Source organism: Cibotium barometz, chromosome 40 (genome assembly GCF_041138505.1).
Source record: "Cibotium barometz isolate CiBa-2024 chromosome 40, ASM4113850v1, whole genome shotgun sequence".
Lineage (NCBI taxonomy): Eukaryota > Viridiplantae > Streptophyta > Polypodiopsida > Cyatheales > Cibotiaceae > Cibotium > Cibotium barometz.
Window position 1 is genome coordinate 24840851 of NC_141085.1, and position 25490 is coordinate 24866340.

General features: G+C 44.5%; 1 protein-coding gene across 4 annotated transcripts in view; it reads right to left on the minus strand.

The window, feature by feature from the left end:
* Positions 1 to 25490, minus strand: part of LOC147615343 (uncharacterized) — a 42463-nt gene that overhangs the window by 16199 nt on the left and 774 nt on the right. The gene's annotated exons all lie outside the window — the stretch shown is intronic.

Genomic DNA, 25490 nt, shown 5'->3' on the forward strand with positions numbered 1-25490 from the left:
AATGCTCAAAAGACATGGGATGCCAGGGATGCACAAGCTTTGTCACTCATTGCATTGTCAGTACAGAGGTCCATTATACCTCATATTCGTTCAGCTGGCTCTTCACAGAATGCATGGGTGACTTTGGAGCAGATGTATGCTGCTCGTAATGAGGCTAGGATCTCATTTTTGAAAAGAGATCTGGAAAATCAGAAAATGAATGAAGGAGATGATATGTCTAGCCACTTAAACAAGCTGCAGGATTTGAGAGAACAACTCATCAATGTGGATGAGATTATTCCTGAGACACAGCTTGTGTCCACCATCTTGCACTCTTTGCCAAGATCTTACTTGGCTTTTCATACCTCTTTGAACCTCAGCATGAGGAATGCTGTTGAACCCCTCAAGTATCAGGAACTTGTTGCTCTCTTACTACAAGAGGAGCAAATGAGGAAGAATATGAATATGAACACAAATGCTGAACAAGCATTTACTACAGGTCAAAAGGGGAAAGGAAAAACTTAGCCAAAGAGTGCAAATCAAAATTCAGGTGATGGTGGTTCTTCACAGGATACCAAGAAAAGTGATGGACAGCCCAAAAAGAAGGGCAAATGTCATTACTGTAAGAAGCCAGGTCACTACATCACGGAATGTAGAAAGAGGATTGCCAAAGAGAAGGCAAAGGAAGCTGGGATGTCTGTTAATGATGCTTCTAAAGCTCCTCCAGAGACTGCTTCTTTTGTTGAAGACGGGGATTACTGTTTTTATACATGCAGCTATGATGCCTCTTGGTCTTCACAGGCACTCAGTTTGACAGAGCATGCATGTACTTGGTATTTTGATAGTGGTGCCTCAAAGCATATCACATCTCGCAGGGATTTGTTTAGTCATGTTGGCCCTGCCCCTGTTGGCAAAACTGTTCAGTGTGCCAACAATGCTTCATATCCAGTTCGTGGCATTGGGGAGATTCAGCTCACAGCCATTGATGGCTCCATTCTCCGCCTTACAGATGCCTTATATGTACCAGGGATAAAGAAGAATTTGTTGTCCATTTCTTCTTTAGCACATTGTGGAATGCAAGTCCACTTTGATGATGATAAATGCATGGTCAGAGACAAAGCTAATGCCTTGACCTTGATGCTTACTGGTACATTATGTCATGGACTTTATCAGTTGGATGCATTTCAGCCAGTAGATCAGTCTGCTTATAATGCATTCACTCTTACTCCAGCTATGGTTGATGTGGAGTTATGGCATGCTCGCATGGGGCATGTAAATTTTGGTAGTCTTATGCTTATGCAGCGACATAACATGTTTACAGATCTACCTCTCATGGAGAAGCCTCCAGATCACATTTGTGAAGGATGTATTTTGGGAAAAATGCACAGGTTTTCCTTCCCACGTGATCAGGCTCTAAGAGCAACTGCAAAGTTGCAACTTATACACAGTGATCTTTGTGGTCCCATGCAGACGAAGTCATTAGGTGGTTGCTTCTATTTTGCAACATTTATTGATGACTTCTCTCGTATATGCTGGGTCTATCCTTTAACACAGAAATCACAGGTATATGATGCATTTTTGGCCTTTGTAGCACTTGCTGAAACAGAGTTAGGATGCAAGGTGAAGACTCTCCGTTCTGACCGAGGGGGGGAATATATGTCACATATGCTGAATTCCTTTCTTGGGAGTAGAGGTATAAAACATCAGTATACTACTCCTTACACTCCACAGCAGAATGGGGTTGCAGAAAGGAAGAATCGGTCACTCATGGAGATGGCCAGATGTATGCTAAAGGCAAAAAGGCTACCACATATCTTTTGGGTGGAACCTTGTCATATTTTGAATCGATGTCCCACAAAGGCATTGGTTTCTATTACTCCTTTTGAGGCTTGGCATGGCCGCAAGCCTTCTGTATCGCATTTTCGCATCTTTGGGTGTCTTGCATATGCACACATACCCAAAGAGTTGAGGAGGAAGCTGGATGATAAAGCCACAAAATGCATTTTTGTTGGGTATAGCCGTGAGAGCAAGGGCTACAGGTTATATGACCCACTATCCAGGAAGATATTCACTAGTCGGGATGTGATTTTTGATGAAAAATCAGAAATATCCATGGCTGGTTATGAGGCAAATCAGGCTGAAAATGATGTGTTTGAAGGCCTACTACCCATGGAGTTTCATTCCACAGTTGGTGATCCAACTCATGAGGGTACAGGACAGCCAGCAAATGATGTAGGTGGTGCAGAAATTCAGCAGCCAAATGAGCCAGAAGCTGAACCAAATATGGGGCAGCAGGCACCACAGGTCAGACATATACCTAGATGGTATTTGAGGACATTACAGGACAGCCATTTAGAGGGTCCTCTTGCTGGTCGTACTCGTAGGGAGACAAGGACCAATGAGCATGCACACATCATGGATTTGAATCTGGTTATGGCAGCCAGTTTACAGGATGATGATGAGCCTGATTCATTTGTGGATGCACGAGATAATGTGCATTGGAACAAAGCCATGCAGGATGAGCTTGATTCTATTAAAAGGAATCAAACATGGGATTTGGTTGATCTGCCCAAAGGCAAGAAAGCCATTGGTACTAAATGGGTCTATAAGTTGAAAAGACATGCAGATGGATCCATTGACAGGTACAAAGCCCGTCTAGTTGCAAAGGGCTATGCACAGAAGAAGGGCATTGATTATGAGGAGACATTTGCTCCTACATCCCGTATGTCGACACTTAGGTGTGTCATTGCATTGGCTGCACATCGTGGTTGGGTTGTTCACCAGTTGGACATAAAGACTGCATTCCTACATGGGGACCTCGAGGAGGAAGTTTATGTATTTCAGCCCATGGGTTTTGCAGAACATGGTCATGAGGGGAAAGTTTGCAGGCTGAAAAAGGCCTTGTATGGTTTGAAACAAGCTCCACGAGCTTGGTATGCAAAAATAGATGCTTTTCTACTCACTCAGGGATTTGTGAACAGTCCATCAGAGGCCACTCTGTATGTAAAGAAAGAAGAGACAGATCTGCTGGTCATCAGTCTTTATGTAGATGATCTCTTGCTCATGGGATCAAATGATGACAAAATTGCAGCTTTTAAAGAGATACTGCAACAGACATGTAATAAAGTAGGAACTTTATTCAATAGGGTTAATAATGGGACAAGTCCATGTATAAAAGAGGGGACTTGGACCATGGTTGTAACTTTTGATGATCATTTTTAGAAATGGAAATTTATGTTTCTTGGAGCTCATGGCTTCTCTCTTGGCTTGTGGAAGGCTATTTCCATTCTCTTGGTGAGAGACTAAACACACTTAGGCATCATGTTTACATGGTGATTACTCATATTTTTCATGCATTACATCCCTTCATTCCAATTGGTATCAGAGCTCTTGATTTTGATCATGGGCATGCATGGGTTGTCGGGAAAATTTGCTTGAAAATTTGAGTTTCTTTCATTTTTTTTTCTCATTTTCTTGTAATCCTTGAGTGATTCTTGACAAATCTTCTCTAATCTTGCTTAATCTCATGGAGATGGTGAGCATTTCATGGAAATTGCTTGAATTTTGAGTGATTTTGGCCAATTTTGCCATTTTTTGGACCAAATTTTGGGCCTCTGGACCAAAAATTTGGGACAGTCAGGCCAAAACTTAGGGCAAGTGACTAATTGCAATTAACTTTTCTGCTAATCACGTTTAGTAATCATCTTCTTCTTCCTCAAGCTTTCCATAGCCATGGGATGCTCTTCCTTTACCCGTTTTGATGCCAAACCTTAGGGTTTTTGTAGAGCTTCTTGAGATCTTTCATTTGAGCCTCTTTCTTGCAAATTTTTTCTCAAGATTTGGGAGCTTGTGAACCTTTCTCCATGGCTGAAAGTTGAGCTTTCATTGCCAAGTTCTACTCAACATAGATGGCTGCAAGCATCATATTATGGTGATTTCTTCTCTCAATGAGCATGGAGACTAGCAATGGGGCTGAATTTTCACTTCCACGTTGAATTTTGGGACTGATTTTCGTTGATTTTCATCGCCTCTTCCATGCCTCCTCCAAGCTATGAAGCTTAGCCACAAGCTTCATGAAGGATTGCTAAGTGTTTTAGCCCTTTTTGGTGAGATTTTGGGGAGCATTTCATGGCCAATGGAGAGGGAGAAATGGTGTTCTTTGGCTGCAAATTTGAGAGCAAAGAGAGGCCACGTTTTTCTCCTACAAGAGGCTTCTTCAACAATTTTTTCCATTGAAGCTTTCCGGATGACATTGGTGAGTGGTTTGATCAATCCCTTGCAAGTTTGAAGCATTTGGTGGAGCTTGGGAATGGATTAGGGTTGGACACATTCAAACTCCCCTAATTTTCAGAAATTAACCATTAAAGCTTGACCATTCACATGCCAATATTGCTTCCCCATGCATTATTGATGGCAATGGTGAAAGGAATTGATTCCACATGAGCTTGGCCAATTCATAGATCACATTTTGGGGGATTTTCTTCATTATGTCTCATTTGGCATGCCATTGATGGAATAGCAAGCTTATGCAATGTTTTTGGAGTCCCTCATGCTCATCTTGATGCCATATGGACACTATGGATGCTATACATAGCCATGCCAATGCTATGTTTTACACATGGGCATAAGAGAGCATAAGTTTTGGAAGCATGCATTTGTCAATATGATGTGAAAGGGATTGTTGGAATGCAATTGCAAATGCCTTGATTGTGGTTAACAAATGCTTATGCAAATGCCATGGTGAGGGCATTGTGAATTGTTGGTTTGTGTTGGAGCTTTTGGATGATGGATTGAGGCATGAGTTCATGCTTTATTGATGAGTTCTAAATTGTAAAAGGGCATGAGTCATGCTCAAGACTTGTAAGCCAACAAACTTGTTCTATCATTTGATATTATCCACATCATTTTGTACCTACACTCACCATTGCTACCACTTCAAGTTTCTATAGAATCTAGCAATGTGTGAGGGTACCTTGGCATTGGTTGGAGAGGCCAAGGGGAGAACGGCTTGAACTCTTTGTGCCGTGATTGCTTGGTAAAGCGGTACAAAGGGGGATTAGGTACACCGGTGTGAAGAAATGGCCTCAACCTTCACCTTGGAGGAAAACTCGGTGAAGGGGTGAGAAGAGCTTGGCCGGGAGATCGGCAAGCTTCAACGCGCGTCCTCAACAATCCTCACCATCGACTTTGTGGATGCATTTGGGCAATGGGGCCCCTTTTCCGTCATATTGTGTGGATATTGCAAATGCTTTGATGGACAAAGAGTGCATATGATCTTTCATGACATTGTGGGATACAAAGAGTATTGCATTGTGATTTGAGAAGTTGCATTTTCATTTGAGATTTGGTTCCAATTACAAAGGAGACTCTGGCGGAATTTTTCCAAGAAGGGAGCCAAACAAGCTTATTGATTGGAGATTTACCCCATGGATACACTTGAAGAGTTATTCATAACTACCAAGGGGAGAAACACCAATCATTTGTAGCCGGATTGAGCTTTGGGACCGAATTTTGGGAATTTCTGGGATTTTACAAAACCCTAATTCAGTCCTAGGGTTTTTGGGATTAGGTCCGAGTGATTACACGACTCTATTCTACTCCTTGAGAGTTTTCAAATGAGCCATAGAACCCCTTAATCGGATATCACAATCTCGGTCAAAGTAGTCATGTTGACTTTCTGGTCAAAGTCAAACAGAATATACTTCCACTTTGACTGAATCAAAATGCTTTTAGGGGTAGGTTCTATCTTCCGTTAGCTTTCTATAGAGCCGTCAAAATCCTAATTCCGACATATATTTTGCGTTTTAGAGCCAAATTACTACTTTCAGCTGTCCCGCACAAACCCTAAAACAGAGAGTACTTGCCCACACCTAATTCTTACTGTGTTCATTTGGGAGGATAGTAGACACCATTACCTACCCATAGAACCTTCTTTTGTCCAATTCCGACATCATTTGGGCATTCTACCAACATCTTGCATTTCTTCACTATGCCGAAGGGAAGACCACGCAAGGGTGGGGATGTTGTGCAAGAAATGATCATTGGTGATGAGGACATAGAAGGTAATATGGATGCAAGGGATGCATTCATCAATGAAGACAATGGGGGCAATGTACATAATCAAATTTCTCAAGGGACACAAGCGGCGGTTAACCATGACACCCTCATGCAAATGCTTGTACAACGGTTGGAGACCTTAGACTCCAAGCTTGATTTTGCCCAAAGACAAAGGGATGCTCACGAGAAGTGGATGGAATTGTCGAATATCATCAAGAGGGATTACAAAGACTTTGCACAATTTATGGAGTCATACTCGAAGATGCAAAGATTCAAGCCCTCTACCCAACATGATAACCCATCCCACATATCTTCCAAGGATGTCAAAGACAAAATCTCACTATCAAAGTTCAAAGGTGACGGGTCATCTCCGCAAGAGTTGGAGGAGTGGGCTACCAAGCTTGACACCTATTTCCAACTTTACCCAAAAAGTGAGCGTGATATGGTACAATTTTCCTCCTTACATCTTGAAGATTATGCTCATCAATGGTGGAGGCACTTGGTCAAACAAGGGAACACGCCATCAACTTGGGAAGGATTGAAGCGGGAGATGAACTTGGCCTTCATTTCACCCTTAGTGCTCGACCGATACCATGAAGAATGGTATGAGCTTTCTCAAAAGGGGATGATGGTGAGAGATTACATCAAGAGATTTTTGAAGCTTTCAATGTACGTGGAAGGCTTGAGTGAAGACATGAAGATGAAAAAGTTTGTGCATCGGCTTGAACACTTCATCAAGGCGGATGTGTCGGCTCAAAGGCCTAGCTCTCTCAAAGAAGCTATGAGGTTAGCCGAACTCTATGAGCCAAAGTACAAGAGGTCTCAGCCCATCCAACCACTACTTCTTACAATTTTGGGAAAGGTCCTACCTCTACATTACCATCCTCTAATCCAAGAACTCCTACATCATTTGGGGGTGGACAGCCAAAGAATGGGATACATCAATTTGATGCCAAAAAGAGTAGTGACTTCATGAAGAAGAAGCCCTTTCAACCCTTCAAGAAGACTCAAAGAATGGATGATCCATTGAGGAGTTGAGAAGCAAAGGGCTATGTTTCAAGTGCAAAGAGAGGTGGTCACCCGGGCATGTGTGCAAATCAAAGAAGATTGTGGCCACTATGATCCTCATGGATGAGGAAGAGAACAAGGATGACTCTCATGACATTGAGGAATGGGAGGATTGCAATGAAGAAGCACATGAGGAGTCACTTGAAGACCATTCTTTCATCACGGAGGATGGTGAGTTTCCGTTTGATCCGGGAGGTGGAGTTAAGGAAAGCCTTGTGGACGGAGACATGCCTACCAATGCAGAAATTTCAGCTTGCATATGCTCTATCTCACAAGAGTTGTTGGCGGGTTGCAAGAACCCAAGCACACTAAGGTTGGTGGGGACCATCAATGGGAGGGTTGCACATATTCTTGTGGATTCCGGGAGCACTCATAGCTTCATCAACTCTAAATCCATCAACTCTCTCAAACTCAACACAAAGAAGACACCTACAACGTTCCAAGTGCAAGTGGCAAATGGGGAAAGTGAGAAGACTAGCTTGGTTTGCCCTTCTACAAAAGTGGTTTTATCCTCTTCATACACTTGGGAAGGTGATTTGGTGGTTTTGGATATGGGTCCCATCGACATTATCATGGGGTGTGATTGGTTGGCTTCACTTGGTGACATTCACATGAACCTTCAACAAGGTTTCATGAGCTTTCTACATCATGGGCAACAAGTGGTACTTGCTGCAAATGCACCTAATGTGATATGCAGCGGAAGTCTTTGTATTGGTTGATCCTGTCACACAATATGCTCACACCGTCTTCTGTATCCTGAGTTTCGTGAGTTTAGCAATCCATTTCATTTACTTCAAACTTTAAAGAGATGAGAGAGAGATATGAACACTGTACACCAGATTGGGTCCCGAATTACCCACTGAAGGGCCCCCTATCCCGATAACGAGATAGTATTTGCTTTATTACTTTAGAGAGAATGACTTTGGACTGTAGATAAGCCAAACGCAAGATCTCGGAGGATCGGAGAGCGGCTGATCTGTACACTGCTGTAGAAACACCTCAATGACTTGATCTTGAGCCTATGCACTCCTCCCAAGGGCATGAGGAAGGGCTGCACACCTGAGGCTCAAAGAAGAAGAAGGTGGACTGTTCTACACACTGTTAGAATGCTGAAAACACATATGAATGCTGAGTTACCTTCACCAGATGACTGCTGAATGTGTTGATGATGCAGAGAATGCTGGACACTGATGCAAACAACTGTTTCAGGGCTGGAAACTGTTGTAAACTGTTGCTTCAAAGCTGGATTCTGCTGTGGACAGAAACGCTGAGGGCTGGAGAGGACTGTGGACTGAAACGCAGCAGCAACAGATGATTTCAGGGCTGGAAACTGTACGGCTGGAGCAAACGCAGCACTGCTGCTGTGCTGGACCAGAAAACGCAGGTATGTAGGCTGAATGCTGCTGGTTTTCAGGCGTGGAACTGAGCTGAGTCTGGGGCTGAACTATGGGCATGAACTGATGCTGAATTCAGGCTGATTAGAGGCTAAGGACAAACACCTAGGGCTGGACTGAAGCTATGGTTCTCAAGGGCTGGAGAAGAAAGCTTATGGGCACTAGGGTTGGATTAGTCTTGGGCTGAAAGCAAGAGAGAGGAGAGCTCTTAGCACAATGAAGACTGAATGAGCAAAAAAGGCTCTAGGCAAGCCTATTTATACTAACTGGGGGTTGGTCATTTAATAAAGTTAATATTTATAAATGCCCAATAATGCAAATAATGATAAATAAATACTAATAAATATGGGAAAAATACCAGATAAATCCCAGTAAATTCCCTAAGGCTTTGGGGATGTTCTAAATGATGCACAGGCATATGTATGCATATTATGCAAGATGCAGAGTGCTTTCTGATGCAAACCCTAAGGCTTCTACTGACTCTACATGCATGAATGATTCTCTCCAAGTGGGTTAAGGGTCTTGACTGACTGATTGACCCACTAAGGCTGAGGAATGACCTACGTAGCTCGTGCCTGACTTATCCTGGACTGAGGATGTACAATGGGGTCACGACGTACGACAATTATCATCCTATTGGGTTCTAAAACTGTACAAATGCTGCACTTCTGATGATGAGCCATCTTGTCACCATGCACTTAGTGCAGAGTGCATGTGACATTCCCTCCTGATTAGCTTGGCGGCAGGTTCATGGCTTCCAAGTAGTCCGCCAATAACTGGGGGTACTCCTGGAAGAACTCCTCGTCGAGCCATACGGCTTCGTGGGTGCCTCGATCTGGGAACTTCGTATAGAACTGACGAATCCGTCGACCGGAACCATGCTTCCATCGATGAAGAAGGATCTGCTCAGGCTCAATAACTTCTGCCTCGTCTACCACGTCTGGCTGCTGTTCATCTGAAACATCAAACACTTCTGGACCAACATATGGTTTTAGCCAAGAAACATGGAAAACATCATGCATTGTCCAACTGGCAGGCAACTTTAACTTCATTGAGACATCACTTATCTTCTTAACTATTGGAAAAGGGCCAAAACTACGGAATGAAAGCTTGGGACAATGTTTGCCCACTTGTTTCAATCTCTGCTTCATGATACGCAAATAGACCCAATCCCCTTCCTTGAAGTGGACATCTCGTCTAGATTTATTTGCCTGTCTGCTATATGCTTCCTGAGCTTTGGTCAAGCGGTCTTTGACTGACTCAATAATCTCGGAAAATGCTTCCGTGGTTTTATTAGCCTCTAAAGATGGAGACACCATTCTCGTCAAAAGAGAAGAAAAACGGCGACCAAAGGCTGCTTCGTATGGAGTCCGTCCGACACCGGATGAATGAGTGTCGTTCAAGATAGCTTGGACCAATGGAAGATAGTGCTCCCATTTGGACTGCTGGTCATGACAGTATGACTTGAGGACATCAAAGGCCAATTGATTATAAATTTCTGTCTGGCCATCTGTCTGGGGATGGAATGCACTAGACAATTGCAACTTAGTTCCAAAGTTTTCAAATAATGCCCTCCAGAAATGCGAGGTAAACTTGGAATCTCTGTCTGATGTTATGGTGCTAGGCAAACCACAAATTGGATACCAATGCTTGAGAAACAGACGGGCTACGTCCTCGGCTGTGGCCGTATGCTTGCATGGGATGAGCATGCAGAACTTACTAAAGCGATCCACAATGGTAAAACACTGAGTGTTACGGGATCCAGTGGATGCTGGTAGAGGCCCTACAAAGTCCATAGATATGTCGATGAAAGGTCCGTTGGGGATAGGCAAAGGTTGAAGTAAACCTGCCTTCTTTGTATGGGGAACCTTGACTTTTTGACAAATCTTACAGGCTTGTACATGTGCATAGACATCACGCCTCATCTTTGGCCAATAAAAGGACCGTTCTAATTTCTCGAGGGTACTGTTGATATCCCTATGTCCTCCAACTAAGGAGTCATGGGCATCGTGGAGAAGAGCAGAACGCTTTTCTCGAGTAACACAGAGACGGTTCTTGTAGAACAACCAACCGTTCTGTACTGAATAGTGGCCAGGCTCAGAAGTGAGGGCCAAACTATACTGAGTACCAAACTCAGGGGAGTCGACATATTGGTCTTTCATACTATCCAAGTCCTTCCCCGTGATTTCGAGAATGGTAGCTTCTTGGACTGCCTGGATGCTGGACTTTCGACTGAGAGCATCTGCTACTGGGTTATGCTTACCAGGGATGTATTCAATCATACCTCCAAACTGTTGGAAGATTTGACTCCACCTGGCCTGTCGATCACTCCACTGGGCACTTGGCATAGTCTGAAGCCACTTAAGTGCTTGGTGGTCTGTTTTCACTGTGAAAGCCTGTCCATAAAGAAAAGGCTTCCAATGTTTGAGCGCTGTGATCACACCCAAAAGCTCTTTGTCATATACCGAATAATTCTTTTCGGCGACATCCAACTTTCTGCTGTAATAAGCCACGGGTCTATTGTCCTGCTGGAGGACTGCACCTATGGCTACATTGCTAGCATCGGTGATGACCTCGAAAGGTTCGTCCCATGATGCTAACTTTAATACAGGTGCTTCTGAGGCAGCTTTCTGGAGTGCACGGAATGCATCAAGTGCCTTACCTGTAACTGAGACTTTCTGCTTGCGAGTCTTCACCCCCTTGAGCAAGTCGGTAAGAGGTGCTGCAAGGTTGGAAAACTGATGGACATGGGTGCTATAGGCCTGACAAAGACCTACGAATGAACGGATTTCTTGGGCGGTCTTAGGAATATCCCAATCTAAGATCTCTTGAACCTAGGGGTCCAGTCTAATCCCATCTGAACCGATGATGTAGCCCAAATACTGAACTTCCTTAACACCAAAGATAGACTTTTTGGCATTTATGTAGAGCTGGTTATCTCGCAAAAGTTGCAAGACTTTCTCCACATCTTTCTCATGCTGCTCCGCAGTGGCTGAGAAGACTAGTATGTCATCAAGGAATATGAAGACACACTTCCCAATGTGGACTGCGAAAATCCTAGACATCATCTTATTGAACGTTGCGGGTGCATTTATAAGCCCAAAAGGCATGACTACGAACTCGTAGTGACCACGCTCTGTCCTGAAAGCTGTTTTTGGAATGTCAGCTTCAAAAATGCGGACCTGATGGTAACCACTCTTGAGGTCGATCTTAGTAAAAAACTTAGCACCGTCTAAACGCTCCAAAATGTACTCTATCCTGGGCATAGGAAACTTGTTCTTGATAGTGAGTTTGTTTAATGCCCTGTAGTCTACACAAAGGCGTGCCGACTTGTCCTTCTTTTGGACAAATAGGATAGGTGCAGCAAATGGGGAGGAAGAAGGCCGAATGAATCCGGCTCGGAGAAGCTCAGATAACTGCTTTTCCAACTCGCCCTCTAAAGTCTTGGAAAGACGATAGGGAAACCTGCTAGGAGGGTCTGATCCAGGGACCAAATCAATGTGATGGTCCTCAAGGCGAGAGGGTGGGAGACTGGGTGGGAGATCGTCCCTAAGCATAATGTCCTGGTGTCTGGATAGGAGGTCTGCTAACTGAGGGACTGACGATGTAAGGGATGCTACTAATGAGGGAGGGGCTGTTTGAGCACGAACATAAAGGAGTGCTCCTTCTGCTCCCTTGCGGATAGCTCGTCTGGCCTGGAGATGTGAAATCAATGGGATGCCAAGAATGCTTCTATCCCCACGAATCATGACAGGCTCAGGAAAACCTTTACAAATAGTAAAAGTGTCCTGCCCCCAATCGGGAAAAGGCTCATACTGACGGAACCACTGAATTCCTAAAATCATGTCACACCCTAACAGAGGGGAGACGATGAAATCTCGTTGAAATGAGGCCTTCTGAACTTCAAAGGCAAACTGCTGTGCCTTCTGGGAAATGTGGGTGCGAAGACCAGGTGTAAACCCGTCCACATCCAGATGATATGGGACTAAAGTGCAGTTCAATTTATTAGCCAACTGGGGAGAGATGGCGTCTTCAGAACTGCCCATATCGAAAAGGACTACAAACTGTCGGCCCTGGGCAGAGCCATAAGCTCGGATAAGGCTCTTCTGAGCAGCATCGCTCTCACCCTCCTGCTTAGCATCAAATACCACGGATGGTATAGGATGCATGGAAGGTAAAAGTTGAACTGCATTTGAGGTAGTAGGCGGGGCTGGAGGAGCTGGGGAGGCTGTGGCAACTGTGGCAGAAGGAGCTTTAGCAGCTTGTGCCGCTTGCCATTTGTGGCAATCCTTCTTACCATGCCCTATAATATGACAGAAAAAACATCTATTTTCTGACTGATACTTCTTTTGCTCCTCTGGAGGAAGATAACCTCCAGTAATGCCTGCTTTAGCCTTTTCATCAGGGGTTTTCTTAGGTTCTTTATCCTTCTTCCCCCCTGAACTGGAGCTATTACTGCTGTCCTTCTTAGCATCTTTAGAAGATGCATTACCTTTCCCTGACTGTGCAGCTGATTGTTGCTGCTGGGGTTTGGTACTGGACTGAGATGTCTGCATGGGCTTGCCCCCGTTGAGCTTCATTTCTTCGTTCTGAGCGAGAGTCAGAGCCCGGTCATATGTACTTGGTTCAAAGTTACGAACTGTGAACCGAATGTTGGAGTCCAATCCACGAATGAATTGCTCCATCTTGGCCTGCTCAGATAACCCTAACTGCTGTGCTAAAGTAATAACCTTACCGGAAAACTGAAGCACTGGGGAACCGTTCTGTCTGAGTCCATAGAACTCGTCTTTCAAACCGGTCATGTACTGGGGCGGGAGAAATCTGGTCTTCAGGTCATGGACAAAGATGTCCCAGTCAAAGGCTGTGACACCTGTGGCCTGGTCAGTATGAATACTAGACCAATGCTGCCACCAAGTGACTGCCTCACCAGTGAGATGGGGAGCCGCTAAGTGGACTTTGTCTTGTGGGTCTGTGATCCTAGCTAATGGAAAATGAGCATTAAATTGATGAACAAATTGATTAACTGAAGAATGATCACACTTACCATCATACTTGCTGAAATTCGGTTGACTGCGAATGATGGTGGTTGCTGCTGCGGGATGCTGGCTGGTGACACCTATGACTGGGGAGACTGAGGAGAGCTGCTGATACCTCAAGTGTATGGCCTCCTTTTCCCGTTGGTGTTCGAGTAGCATACGTTCTCGATCAAGCTCACGTTGGTGTTCCCGAGCGGCGAGTTCAGCCTAACGCCGGTCTTCGTCGATCCTGCGTTGGGCTTCCTCATAGTCCCGTCTTTCTTCTTTTTCTCTTCTCCTTCGGGCCTCGTCCTCTCTCCTTTGTTGTTCCATCTGAAAGAAGAGGGAGATGTAGTCGGGTGCTGCTGGAGGTGTAGAAGGACGTGCTGCTGCTGCCTCCAAGAGTTGGAGACGCTCCATGAGTAGCTGGTTCTGAGCTCTAAGAAGAGCTATGGTGTCTGCTGTAGGCGGAAGAGCAAGGTCTCCTTCGGGGGAGACGTCTTCCGGCTGATGAGTACTCTCTCCTGTAGACATGATGCTGAAGTCGGTGGTCGTGCCGGAACGCAATCTAACCATCCGAGGATGCCCCACGCTAGGATACGGTGTGTGTGGACTATCTGAATCTGATACCAATGTGATATGCAGCGGAAGTCTTTGTATTGGTTGATCCTGTCACACAATATGCTCACACCGTCTTCTGTATCCTGAGTTTCGTGAGTTTAGCAATCCATTTCATTTACTTCAAACTTTAAAGAGATGAGAGAGAGATATGAACACTATACACCAGATTGGGTCCCGAATTACCCACTGAAGGGTCCCCTATCCCGATAACGAGATAGTATTTGCTTTATTACTTTAGAGAGAATGACTTTGGACTGTAGATAAGCCAAACGCAAGATCTCGGAGGATCGGAGAGCGGCTGATCTGTACACTGCTGTAGAAACACCTCAATGACTTGATCTTGAGCCTATGCACTCCTCCCAAGGGCATGAGGAAGGGCTGCACACCTGAGGCTCAAAGAAGAAGAAGGTGGACTGTTCTACACACTGTTAGAATGCTGAAAACACATATGAATGCTGAGTTACCTTCACCAGATGACTGCTGAATGTGTTGATGATGCAGAGAATGCTGGACACTGATGCAAACAACTGTTTCAGGGCTGGAAACTGTTGTAAACTGTTGCTTCAAAGCTGGATTCTGCTGTGGACAGAAACGCTGAGGGCTGGAGAGGACTGTGGACTGAAACGCAGCAGCAACAGATGATTTCAGGGCTGGAAACTGTACGGCTGGAGCAAACGCAGCACTGCTGCTGTGCTGGACCAGAAAACGCAGGTATGTAGGCTGAATGCTGCTGGTTTTCAGGCGTGGAACTGAGCTGAGTCTGGGGCTGAACTATGGGCATGAACTGATGCTGAATTCAGGCTGATTAGAGGCTAAGGACAAACACCTAGGGCTGGACTGAAGCTATGGTTCTCAAGGGCTGGAGAAGAAAGCTTATGGGCACTAGGGTTGGATTAGTCTTGGGCTGAAAGCAAGAGAGAGGAGAGCTCTTAGCACAATGAAGACTGAATGAGCAAAAGAGGCTCTAGGCAAGCCTATTTATACTAACTGGGGGTTGGTCATTTAATAAAGTTAATATTTATAAATGCCCAATAATGCAAATAATGATAAATAAATACTAATAAATATGGGAAAAATACCAGATAAATCCCAGTAAATTCCCTAAGGCTTTGGGGATGTTCTAAATGATGCACAGGCATATGTATGCATATTATGCAAGATGCAGAGTGCTTTCTGATGCAAACCCTAAGGCTTCTACTGACTCTACATGCATGAATGATTCTCTCCAAGTGGGTTAAGGGTCTTGACTGACTGATTGACCCACTAAGGCTGAGGAATGACCTACGTAGCTCGTGCCTGACTTATCCTGGACTGAGGATGTACAATGGGGTCACGGCGTACGACAATTATCATCCTATTGGGTTCTAAAACTGTACAAATGCTGCACTTCTGATGATGAGCCATCTTGTCACCATGCACTTAGTGCAGAGTGCATGTGACACCTAAGAAGCTCTCTTTGATCACTCCAAGGCGACTCAAGAAAGAGATTAAGGCTTTTGGCACTATCTATGTGTTACATGTTACCCAAGAGGGGATGGAAGGCAGTGGACAGCACATAGATGAGGAAATGGCAACTCTTCTTAAGGAGTATGAAGATATTTTGCAAGTGCCAAAGAGTCTACCACCTAAGAGGGAGATTGACCATGCCATAGTACTTGAACCGAATGCAAAGGTTGTCAACAAGCCTCCTTACCGTTTGTCTAAGGTAGAAAGAGAGGAAGTGGCTAAGCAAGTGCAAGATTTGCTTGCTATGGGTCTTATTCAACCTTCACAATCTCCATTTGCATCTCCCGTTCTCTTGGTGAAGAAGAAGGATGGATCCTTTCGCATGTGCATTGATTATCGTGACTTGAACAAGGTCACAATCAAGAATAGGTATCCCATACCTCGCATTGATGATCTTCTTGATGAGCTCAAAGGGGCAAAGTTCTTCACCAAGATTGATTTGAGATCGGGATATCATCAAATAAGGATGAAGGAAGGTGATGAAGAGAAGACAGCATTTAGGACGGAAAGGGGATTGTTTCACTTCATGGTGATGCCCTTTGGTCTTACAAATGCTCCGGCCACTTTTCAAGCATTGATGAATCGGATATTGGCTCCCCTTCTTTTCAAGTTTGTGCTAGTGTTCTTCGATGACATCTTGATCTATAGCAAGAGCAAAGGGGAACATCTATGTCATGTGAAGCAAGTGTTTGAAGTGTTGAGGAAGCACAAGCTTTATGCAAAGGAGAGCAAATGCACATTCATGGTCAATGAAGTGGAATATCTTGGACACTTGGTGGGTGAGAATGGCATAAGGGCTGATCCTAAGAAAGTGGCATGTGTCAAAGAGTGGCCAACACCAAGCAATACAACTCAATTGAGAGGATTTTTGGGATTATCTTCTTTCTATAGAAGATTCATGCAACATTATGCATCCATTGCGGCACCTCTTACCGACTTGCTCAAGAGGGAGGCTTTCTTTTGGGATTCCATTGCCAACAAGAGCTTTAATGAGCTCAAGGAGTTGCTCACTTCAGCCCCTATACTTGTATGTCCGGATTTTGCAAAGACATTTTATGTGAGGGCGGATGCAAGTGGTAGAGGAATTGGGGCAGTTTTGTATCAAGAGCATGGAGTCATTGCATTTGAAAGCAGAAAGCTTACCGAAAAGGAGATGGGGCTTCATGTTTATGAGCAAGAGATGCTAGCCATACTTCATGCCATCAAGAAGTGGCATCACTATCTTTATGGTGCTCATTTCAAGGTGAGAAGTGATCATAGGGTGCTGAAATTTTTCCTCTCCCAACCAAATCTTTCTCCAAAGCAAAAGAGATGGCTGGCCACACTTCAAGGATATGATTTTGAGATATCCTACACACCCGGGAAGGACAATGTAGTGGCGGATGCATTGTCTAGAATGTGGGCATGCGCTACAACTTCAATCATGGAGGTATATAGTGAATGGATCAAGGGGATTCAAGAGGAATACCTCATCAATGAAGGTGCTGCCCATATTTATACCAAATTACAGCAAGGTGATGGTGGAGAGTTTCCTCATTACAAGCTTCACAATGGTCTCTTGTGGTACAAGGATAAGGTGTATTTGGTTCCTACCTCATTCTACATACCAAAGGTGCTTCATGAGATGCATTCTTCACCACTTTCGGGCCATCTTGGTGTACTCAAAACCTATGATAAAGTGAGCAAGAGTTTTTATTGGAAAGGTATATGGGGAGATGTGAAGAAGTTTGTGATGGAATGTGCTTCTTGTCAAAAGAATAAGGATAGCCATCAACTCCCAAGTGGTTTACTTCATCCATTACCTATTCCGGATGGTAAATGGACTCACATTTCTATGGACTTCATCACGGGTCTACCAAAGACAAAGCATGGATGGGATCAAATATTTGTGGTGATTGATAGGCTTACAAAATCAGCCCATTTCATTGCTTCAAAGACCACTTATGGAGCATCTCATATTGCCAAGCAATTTTTGGAACATGTATTCAAGATACATGGCTTGCCACTCAACATAGTTTGTGATCGAGATACCAAGTTCATGGGGACTTTTTGGAGGTCATTATATGAGAGCTTGGGTACTCAAATCACTCCATCTACGGCCTATCACCCTCAAACGGATGGGCAAACAGAGTGCACAAACAAATGGCTTGAGGTGTACTTGAGGCACTATTGTCATGACATGCAAACATCTTGGGATGAGTGGCTTTATCTTGCTGAATTTTGCCATAATTCAAGCAAGCATTTGAGTATTGGCATGTCACCATTTGAGGCTCTCTATGGATATCAAGTACATGTGCCATCGATAGCCTTCCATGAAGACAAAGTGGTCAATCCATTGGCAAAAGAAGAGTTGGAAAGAATGAGACAACTTCTTCAACTTTGCAAGGACAATATGAAGAAGGCTCAAGATGTCATGAAGGCTAATGCGGATGTTCATAGAAGGAATGTGGAGTTTCAAGAGGATGATTATGTGCTATTGAAGCTTCCCAAGAGTCGGCATAACACTCTCAAAGGTGTAACCAACTCAAAATTGGCTCATAGGTATTATGGACCATACTTGATTATCAAGAGGGTTGGTGATTTGGCCTACAAGTTGGATTTGCCTTCTTCGACAAGGATCCATACTATGTTTCATGTATCTAACCTTAAGAGGTTTATGGGATCTTTGCCTCAAGAGATGGAAGAGCTTCCACCCATGAATGAAGAAGGTGAGATCGTTTATGAGCCGGAGAGGGTTATTGGCAAGAGGACAAGAGAGTTGAGGAATCGGAATATTGATGAATACCTTGTCAAATGGAAGCAATTACCCATGGATGAGGCTACTTGGCAATCATTGGAGTATGTCCAACAACATGGCTTACTTGTGGATGACTTTCCGTGACCAAGTGGTATGGTTTACTTGAGCAAATTGGGTAATATGAGGAGAAGTGTACATGCTGTAATTTCTGGACAGCTTTGGGAAGGTCTACTATTGGGCCTATTTTTCTACTCCAACAAGCTTCATGGCGTATCCTAATGAAAGATTATGATGTGGGCTACATATGGCTGAGTGTACATATCATTTTCAGCCCAATATATGGAGTCTAAATGAAGGATTTTCAAGGGTCTTCATCGACTAGAAGGGCTGTCATAACAGTCCCACTCATACACTTTGGGCTTGAAGCTTTGTGGACTTGTATACATCCGGATTTTCATTGTATATGTGCTTTGGATGTACTTGAGAACTCTTAACCACTTCCCATTGATTACATTAGAGTCTCATACTTTGAGATTGTACATGTTATTGATTTTGAGGACAAAATCTTTGGGAAGGGATGGTTTGTAATAAAGTAGGAACTTTATTCAATAGGGTTAATAATGGGACAAGTCCATGTATAAAAGAGGGGACTTGGACCATGGTTGTAACTTTTGATGATCATTTTTAGAAATGGAAATTTATGTTTCTTGGAGCTCATGGCTTCTCTCTTGGCTTGTGGAAGGCTATTTCCATTCTCTTGGTGAGAGACTAAACACACTTAGGCATCATGTTTACATGGTGATTACTCATATTTTTCATGCATTACATCCCTTCATTCCAAGACATTTGACATGTCTGACTTGGGGCTTGTACATTACTATTTGGGCATACAGTTTGTGCAGGATAACAGAGGCATTGGGTTGTTGCAATCACGCTATGTTGCTAAACTTCTGGAGAAGTTTAAATTTCAGGATTGCAAGCCTATTAGTACTCCTATGGAGCCTGGGATGAAACTGTCACTACAAGATGACAGTGTTTCCTTTGATGCCACTACATATGCTCAGGGTGTTGGGTGCCTCATTTACTTGTGTAATACAAGGCCAGATATTCAGTATGCAGTCTCTCAGTTGAGCAGATTCATGCACAGCCCGCGGTTGTCACATTGGCAAGCTGTGAAGCGTGTATTCCGTTATTTGCAGGGTACCTTGTCTCTTGGATTGCTTTATCCTGAGGGGGGTGACATGCAGTTATACGCTTACAGTGATTCAGATTGGGCTGGTGATTTTGATACCAGACATTCCACTAGTGGAAATTGTTTCTTTCTTGGCTCTTCATGCATTTCTTGGATAAGCAAGAAACAGACCACAGTGGCCACTTCGTCTTGTGAGGCAGAGTACCGAGCAGCCTACACTACTACCGTTGAGTGTGTTTGGCTGCGTCGTCTCATGACTGATATGGATATTTCAGTGGAGGAGCCTACACCTATCTATACTGATAGTCAGAGTGCCATTGCTGTGGCCAGGAATCCTGTGTTTCATGCTCGCACGAAACACATTGAGATTCACTATCATTTTGTTCGGGAGAGACTCCAGGCAGGAGATATCAGTCTGATCTACTGTCCTACAGATCAGAATGTGGCAGACATCTTCACCAAGGCATTACCACGTCCGAAATTTGAAGCATTCCGCAATGCTTTGAATTTGTTTCCTTTTGGTGGATGATGTACAGTGATCACATATCACTCCAGGGGGGTTTGTTGGGTTTTATGCTGTGTATGCACCCAGAGGAGTGCTAGTGATCATCAGTAGATTACTGGGGCACTTTTTACTTCAGTTAGTGGAGGTTTTTTCCCCCAGTTTAGTTCAGTTTCACTTATATGCAGTTTATAAGTGTTTTGGTCCACCCGGCACATTTTATGGCCGGACATGTGAACACTTATCTTTAGGGTCACTATTATGTGGCTATTGTACTTCACTTTTATCAATCAAGCATATACTAAAGTCGTGTTCTCTCTCTCTTGGTTTTCCACGCCTGCTTGAAGCTCCTGTAAACCCTAACCCTAACACCCATTGCCTTCAAGGATCATAAGGAGTAGAGAGCTCCCTCTTGATGCCTTTAGCATCACAAAAGTCCTGAAACTGTTTGGACATATACTCTCCACCATTGTCGGAACGCAAAGCCTTCAGTGTTTTGCCAGTTTGATTCTCAACATGAGCAACAAACTTCTGAAACACTGAGAATGTATCACTCTTCAAACGAAGAGGATAAACCCACACCTTACGTGTGGCATCATCAATAAAAGACACAAAGTATTTTGCCCCTCCCAAAGAAAGCTGAGGTATCTCACATACATCTGTATGCACAAGCTCTAACTGAGCATCTTTCTGTCCAAGAGCTTTCTTGTGGGGCACTGGAGTTGCCTGCCATATATACAATGCTCACAAAACTGAAAACTTGAAAACTTTAGAGAAGGCAAGTAACCCAAACGAGACAATTGCTCCATTCCTTTGACACTCATGTGTCCCAACCGGCTATGCCACATAGAAATTTCCGGCAGCTCGGTTGCATTTACATTAGCATGGTGACAAACACCTGCATGCATGAAGTAAAGAGTGTCCACCTTAGAGCCTCTAGCAACAACCAGTGAGCCCTTACTAATTTTCCACTTTCCACGACCAAATGTGGTAACATAATCAGCATCATCAAGCTGTCCAGTAGAAAGCAGGTTCTTCTTGATCTCAGGCACATGCCTGACATCATGGAGCATAAGCTGTGAGCCATCTGAAAACACAAGCCTCACATCACCTCTGCCAAGAATCTTGCATGCATGGTTATCACCCAAATAAACCACTCCTTCATTGCCAGCAGTATACCTGACAAACAAGTCTCTGCAACCTGTGACATGAAAGGAGGCACCTGAATCAATGATCCATGAGTGCATACCATGACCACCTGTAAGAAGTGAATGGGCATCAAGTGAAGACGTAAATAGGACCTCATCCTCACTGCCACCTGATCCATGAGTGCATACCATGACCACCTGTAAGAAGTGAATGGGCATCAAGTGAAGACGTAAATAGGACCTCATCCTCACTGCCACCTGCATGTGACACATTGATTTCTTCAATCTTGACTCCACTTTTGCCCTTTGTCTTTACATCTTTGGCTTCATCTTTGTCTTTGTCTTTGCCTTTTCCCTTTTCTTTTTGATCATTTTTCCATTTGTAGCATTGCTTTTTAATGTGTCCCTTCTTGCCACAATAATGGCATTCCAAATCCTTTTTGGAGCGAGACTTGCTCCTTCCCCTTTCTTGGCTTTTTCCCCTTTGCTGGGATCTCCCACGTGCATTCATTGCATTGGACTTTCCAACAGAGTTGTTTTTCCTGTTCATCTCTTCTTGAAGAAGAGCATCCTCAACATCTGCATATGACAGCATAGCATGCGAATTGCTAGTGGCTGTCCTGAATGTGTCCCAACTCTCTGGCAAAGTGCATAACAGAAAAGTGGCTTTGAACTCATCGTCCATTGCCAACTTTTGATTAATGACCTGGCTGACAATACCATTAAACTCATTTAGATGGGCTGTCATAGACGCCCCTTCCTTCATCTGAAGACCTATGAGTTTCTTCAACCAATACACTTTGCTTGAGGCACTTTGTTGGGCATACAAGTCCTGCAATCTCTGCCACATTCCCCAAGCTGTCTTCTCTTCACGAATGCTGAAAAGTAATGAGTCTGACACAGACAACATGATAGTAGATCTTGCCAGCTCATCCATATCTTCCCACTCTTCAGCAGTAAGAGAAGCGGGCATTACACCCCTTTCTTTGATAGGCTTGTGCTGCTTTTTCTGGAGCAACACATTATAGCACTGGGTTTGCCAAATATCATAGTTATGTGAGCCTTCAAGCTTCTTGATGTGAAGCAATGAAGAGCTCTCACCTGTGGTTGCCATAACAATATGCAACCTGTCAATGCCTGACTCCCTGCAAGTGTGCAAACACTGCACCAAAAGCACACAAAGTGCTCACAATTGTTCTCCCAAGCTTTATCTCCCACTGCGGAAGCACGAATGCAACTTTACTCCCACTTTATGTGATGAAATCACCAAAATCTGGTTGCTGCAGATTTAGGACAGCACCTTAAATGTGCTCTATTGCCCTTCCAAAGTATTGTACAATAGTACTAAGTGCTCACCTGTGATGTACCAAACCTGTACCGGCAAGTACAGCAGCTGAAATTGAACCTTTTCCTCACTCAAATCAGTGTACAGCCATGCCAAAACTTGCACAAAGCTGTGCCAAATCTGTACCAACAGGTACAATAGCAATAAATGCTCTCCTGGCTGTCCAAATGAGTGAAAATCAGACTTTTACAGTCCCGTACACTGCATATAACAGTCCCGAACAGAAATTGGGCAAAAGCCCCTTGACTGCAAGCTGATTTCTGAGGATTCAAGGCATAAATGTCTTGCCTGCTGCTTTGCCGAGCTCAACAAGCATAAAATCTTGAAAAGCCCCTTGATTTAAGATCAATTGCTGATCATACATGGTACATTGACGCACATGAAGGCATCCAGAGTGTTCACGATGCTTCCCCCTAGCCACATATACATCCAAATAATGAAAGCCCCTTGATTTACAGGCACATTGAGTGCTTGTAAGGCATCAACACATTATCCACAGCATCAACTGCGAGTGCCTGCATGCAAATCAACCCAATCGGCACAAAAGCCCCTTGATTTGCACTGCAATTTGCTGCAATTTTGCCCAAATGTGCGATTTCTCACATCATACAGCATGTATGAGTGCTTAATTGCACAATTACATCAAAAGCCCCAAATTTCGACATCCAATTTCCTGCAAATTAATCCTGATTGTGACCAATGTCACCAATTTTGCCAATTTTGCTCAAAAATTGAGCAATTCGGCACCTGTACCTGCTCAATTGATTGAATTGATAAGAAATTCCCAAAATTGAAGGCAAATACCTCTTAATTTTTGAATTTCTCTGATCTGCAGGCTGAATTTCAGTTGTTGCAGGAGAAAGGGGGGGGCACGTCTGATGCTGCTGATGTGCAGGTGGGCAATTGAAGGAGAAAGGGGGGGGCACGTCTGATGCTGCTGATGTGCAGGTGGGCAATTGAAGGAGCTGCTTCAGTCTCCTTGTTACGGTGACTTAGCGTACGATGCTGGCTGCCTGTAGCAAGAGTCGGCCGCTTCACTCGTGGGAGATCCAGAAGGTGATGGCGGGCGAGACCAGGAGGAGGTGATCGGGGGCCGAGAGGTGGGCGAAGAAGAACTCGATAAGGCGTCGTTCAGACAACAGCAGCGCAGCGCCTCCACATCCGAGCTCCACAACACCACGTCGACCAATTGAATGCGCTGGCCTCCTCGCTAGCGCACGTGACGTTTGTTGACGCAACCTCCGACCGGTAGCCAGCCGACACGTCGCCAATGCTCGTTGCTGTGTTTTCGCCGCCTTCGCCCAACGCTCGTGTATTCGCCTGGTGGCCAGCGGTCGACTAACGCCTTGCCTAGTGGCCAGCGCTCATACGCTTCCCCACGGAGTCCACTTGCCGTGCGCCTTGTGGACCAACGGCTGCTGCCTTCGCCACCTCCGCCTAGTAGCGAGTTGAACGCCCAACGCCACCTACTGTCAACGCTACAGCCTCCTTGTATTCAACGCTTCAGTCTCCTACCTGCTGCCCTCAGTTTTTGCCATGTTCTGCACAGGGCAGCTTCACGTGTGCTTTAGCACCTACGAGAGATTCTGCCCACGCAGCACACACAGGCGACCAGTCCTGATGCAGCACGCAGGTCCGTACAGTACATGCAAGCTCTGATACCAGTTGTGTGGGAGAATTAGGGTTAGAGTTATTGTTCATGTGTGGGAGACATACACAGAGAGAACAAGGGAGAGAGAGAGAGAGAGAGTTGTGGGGATAAGTCAACTCATTGGAATGAGTGTGTGACTCCCCTATCACACATGTATATTGCACTAGTACACATAGTGCACTTAGTACATTAAAAGTACTAAGTGTACTATGTACTATAACTTATGGGCTTGTACACACTATAAGGGTGGGCATTATGCCTTTACCCCAACACACAGCTAAGGTGTTTTAACACCCTGAGCGAGGCTGAAAAAGTCCACATCTTGTAGCATAGACTGGCAATGGCTAAGGTGTTCAACACCCTGTGTGAGGCCAAAGAGCCCACATCTTGTAGCTTTTTGCACATACTTAAGTTTTGTGCTCATAGGTCTCATCCAGCCCACTAATAACACACAATCAGCGGCTCTAACACCAACTGACACTGCCACTTGATCTCTCGAGCATCCCTTGCACACAAACACACAAGAACAAGACCCAAAGATTGGCTGCTGACAGATCACCACCCAACCATAGCTCCTACGGAGCACCCCCAAGCCATGAGGCTAGGCCAACCCCGCGACCATGTCCTACAACAAAACTATGGTGTCCCACAGCACCACAGCCCACTCCTCCAAGGTGTTGGCTAGAGCCAAGGTCTAGGCCTTGCTTGGGTCATGATCCTCCAAGGGATAGACTTATGAGCCCTCAACGCACTTGTATAGGCATGGGGATCCAATAAATATGCGCCAGCAGTTATGATCCATGGGTCCATAACAAATGAGGACACTTGTACAGTGCAACTAGGGTTAGTATTAATGTTAAATCAGTAGCAAATCAACATTGTGTAGAAATGTGCAGATTTGGGGAAGTTTTGACCAGTTTTTGGCAGCATAAGCATGCATAATCTAGACTGGCCATAGATTGGGTTGAGAAACTAAGTCTTCCGCTGTTACCCACCTTTGCTTTGTGTACATATGCATGTTAGTAGTTTGAAATTGCAGGCTTTCGTTAGTCTACACCTGACACCTACACTCTTTGGACTCTAAATGGATGAACCTGTTGATCTTATTCTTTAATGTACTTCTATCACACTGTCTAGAAAGGCTGTGGCATCGTTTGGATGCCTTACATGAGTTTTTTTTCTTCTACAATTAGATCCTTCTGTAGTCAGACATGTAGACCGGCCCAAGGGCGGACAGATCTAGGTGCTGCCTGGGGGCGCTAGGCGGAGTTCGAA